Genomic DNA, 4,125 nt, shown 5'->3' with positions numbered 1-4,125 from the left:
AGAATATGGTAATTTCCATAATCACATATAATGAATCTTTAGAGAAAATAGTCTGGATGAGAACAAAACTTATAAATGTTAGCACCATTATTAACATGGGATATGAATAATTACAGTAAATATTTATATTATTGCTTACCAAATATAGATTAGAGTATGTTGAAATATCTTCCTTAAGAGTAAAGTACCCATCGCTGCCCTGGCGGGACATCATGCCACAGGAAGAGTGAGCTCTTGCCTATTTTACCACGGAGGACTCGGGAAAGACATTTGAATCAGAGGAGGAAGAAACAAACTACTGGAGAGAACTGGCCATGACCTACAAACAGAGGGCAGAGAATAAATACACAGGAAGAACTCCGAGAATTCCAAGAAGGAAGCCGAGAATACGAAGCCGAATTGGAGACTCAGCTGCAGCAAATCGAAACCAGGAACCGGGACCTCTTGTCAGAGAATAAATGCCTTCGCGTGGAGCTGGAGTCTGTGAAGGAGAAGTTTGAGATGCAACACTCAGAGGGTTACCGGCAGATCTCAGCCTTGGAGGATGACCTGGCACAGACGAAAGCCATTAAAGACCAACTGCAGTAATACATCAGGGAACTGGAACAAGCCAATGATGACCTGGAAAGAGCCAAACGAGCCACTATCATGTCCCTGGAAGACTTTGAGCAGCGTTTGAATCAAGCCATTGAAAGAAATGCCTTCCTAGAGAGTGAGCTGGATGAGAAGGAGAATCTTCTAGAATCTGTTCAGAGGCTGAAGGAGGAGCCCGAGATCTGCGGCAGGAATTGGCTGTGCAGCAGAAGCAAGACAAGCCCCGGACACCCATGCCAGGTTCAGGGCAAGCCAAAAGGACAGACATGGCTGTGCAGGCTACAGGCTCTGTACCATCTACTCCAGTAGCTCACCGAGGACTTAGCTCTGGTTTGAACACACCAGGAATGTTCAGACGTCGTCTGGACAGCTCCACCAGTGGGACCCCACTCACACCTGCAGCCCGGATATCAGCCCTAAATATCGTTGGGGACCTGCTTCGGAAAGTTGGGGCCCTGGAGTCCCCAAGCCGGACAAGTGGGCCTTCATGCTCTTACATATTTACCAGGAATCCTCATCCCAATATTGACATTGCCAGTTATGTGATGATTTTATATACATCCTCTACTTCTCCTTTGTAAAAGGGAAGTTAGTATCACCAATCTATTCATTTACAGTCCTGTACCATTTTTCTGATCTACTTGTTTGTGTATTTAAAACTTTTTATTATGATTTTCATGTTTATACTTTTAATTTGCATAATGCAAAATTAAAATATTTAAAGTATTTTCAACAAATTAGCAAATCTTTTAAAATTTTTTATATTTTTTATATAAAGCTATTTAAAGTTATATCGGCATAGCCAGTTCTTTCATGCAGAGAATTAAATCAATTTAAGGCCCATCTTTATAATAATTTAGAGACATATCATGAAAGAGCTGCAAAGTGTGTGATTTAAGTTTCAGATCCATAAAACTGGAGAATTTTGGAAATAAAAAGAATATTAACTTAATAATAATATGACAAACAGGAAATACATCAGATGTGTGTGTGTATGTGTGTGTGTGTGTGTGTGTGTGTGTGTGTGTGTGTGTTTGTATGTATGTTAACTTGGATGTGTGTGTTAGCTTGGATTCTAGATTTTTTTTTTAATTCAGGAAAGAATATCATCCAATGAAGTGGAAATAAAATCTCAGCAAAGAAAATAAATGAAATAAAGATTTTGTCTATGAAAATAGTTTAAAACCTGGAATTCTGTGTTTTTATATATGATTCTATTTAAAATATATTTAAAACAGGAATGCAAATGTAATATCAAAATATTCAGTATGTGTTTCAAAAACAACAAAATTCTCACATCAAATAATTATAGCTTTTTATTTTTTTGTTTAAAAATATATTATATACTCCACAAAAATGTCCCTACACCCATCCCCACACCCCTAGAACTCTAAATACCCTGGGGCCTCCAGTCTCTTGAGGGTTAGGTGCATCTTCTCTGACTGAACCCAGACCAGGCAGTCCTCTGCTCTATATGTGATGGGGGCCTCATATTAGTTGGTATATGCTACCTGGTTGGTGGTCCAGTGTCTGAGAGATCTCCACGGACTTCCTACTAGGTCTTCCTACTCCTCAGTTTCTTCCAGCTTTTCCTAATTAAACCACAGGGGTCAGTAGCTTCTTTCCATTGGTTGGGTGAAATATGTGCATCTGACTCTGTCAGCTGCTTGTCTTTCAGAGGGCCATCAAGATAGGTCCCTTATTGTGAGCGCTCTATAGCCTCAGTAATAGTGTCATGCCTTGGGGCTTCCCCCAAGTGGGGATCCTGATTTGGGCCTGTTGTTGAATCTCCTTTTCTGTCTTCTCTCCATTTCTGTCCCTGAAGTTTTCTCAGACAGGAACAATTATGGATCAGAGTTTTGACTGTGGGATGGCAACACCATTTTTTACTTGATGCCCTGTCTTTCTATTGGAGATGGGCTCTAAAAGTTCTCTCTCCCCACTGTAGGGCTTTTTATCTAACGTCCCTCCCTTTGCACCCTGAAAGTCTCTTACTTCCCAGGTCTCTGGAATATTCTACAGAGTGCCCATCTCCCACCTCCTGAGGTTGCCTGTTTCATTTCTTTCTTCTGGTATTGGGAGTCATTTTCCCTCCACTCAATACCAGAACATGTTCCCATCGACCCCCCTTCAGTCCCCTTTCTCATTCATATACCTGCCTACCTCCACCCTTGTGATTTTTTTCTTCTCCCTCCCAGTTGGAATTGCGATGTCCACTCTTGCGTCTTTCAGCTTGTTGAACTTTTTGAGTTCTGTGGAATATATCTTGAGTATTCTGTACTTTCTTTTCTTTTCATTTTGGCTAATATCCACTTATTAGTGAGTATATACCATGTATGAACATTTGGTTCTGAGTTAACTCACTCACACTGATATTTTATAATAAGTTATATATCAGTTACTGCATATTTAAATTGATATCAAAGGATTTTCAATATTAGACAGCAAAACAGAAATTATTGGTGCATTTGAAATGATTTAAACACTGATTTATTCTTAAAGCAGTATTCCCATTTATAAAAGGTAAATTCCAAATAAAAATATTGGATTGATTTTGGAAAATAGTTTTGGCAAAATTTATGTAAAATGAATTTATAGGTCATAGAATGTAAGCAATGTGGTTATAAATGATTGCTATTTAGTAACATAATTTATTAGTACAGATATTTGCATGTATGTAAGACTTGCTTACAAAAAGAAGATGTACATATTAGCTTAAAGATATCCTCCATTCATGTAATCTACTAATACAGTACAGATTCCATATTGGAACATATCAGCAATGTGGGAATCAGCCAGTCTGCATACTGCTGCAGGGAGTATATATCTGTTCAAAATTTTTTCGAAGGCAGTAGGATTTCGTGTCTCTGAAACGATCTGAATCTGTAACAAGCCGGTTAATTGAAGGACTATTGAGTATTTGATGGACTTTCCTTCACAGTTTTATTTTGAGCAAGAGTGGACTTTCCTTCACAGTTTTATTTTGAGCAAGAGTAGAAGAATGTGTTTATTGCTTAATTAAGTCACAGCCTTTCTGGTATGCAATTTCAGGGTTCAGTATCTTTGCTTTTTAATATGTGGGCTCTCTCTCTCTCTCTCTCTCTCTCTCTCACTCACTCTCTCTCTCTCCTCTAAATATTCAGAATGCTTTTCAATCGTGGTACTCAAAATCTGTTAGAATTGACTGTTAGTAATTGCATAAACATGGATTGATAATTTGTATTTATTATTTTTAAAATATGCAGTTACCTTTCATGCTTTCTTTCATTTGTTTTGTTCATTTGAAATATCATCAAATACTTACAAAATCTTTTTTTATCTGGGATAGCTTTTTTGCAAACACGATTGACTCAACATTTAGAAACATTAAGTTAGAAGAGTAGAAGTCACTGGAATAGCCATAGATATTCAATTTTGGCATTGGTCAGTATGTACATTAAAATAATTGGAATTCACTGTGGAATCACTTGGTTATGTGAAGGTCAAACATTAGTCTTTTTACAGTGTGCATCATCATCATTCAGTTAGTAA

The 4,125-nt window shown here is 37.8% G+C and overlaps 1 pseudogene; it reads left to right on the top strand.

Moving 5' to 3' along the window:
• Window positions 1-233: 233 nt before the first annotated feature.
• On the top strand, window positions 234-1,175 carry LOC110321449 (annotated as a pseudogene).
• The last annotated feature ends 2,950 nt before the right edge of the window (window positions 1,176-4,125 follow it).

Source organism: Mus pahari, chromosome 5 (assembly GCF_900095145.1).
Source record: "Mus pahari chromosome 5, PAHARI_EIJ_v1.1, whole genome shotgun sequence".
Lineage (NCBI taxonomy): Eukaryota > Metazoa > Chordata > Mammalia > Rodentia > Muridae > Mus > Mus pahari.
Note: the sequence above shows the minus strand (reverse complement) of the source record. Positions and strands in the feature narration are given on the sequence as shown.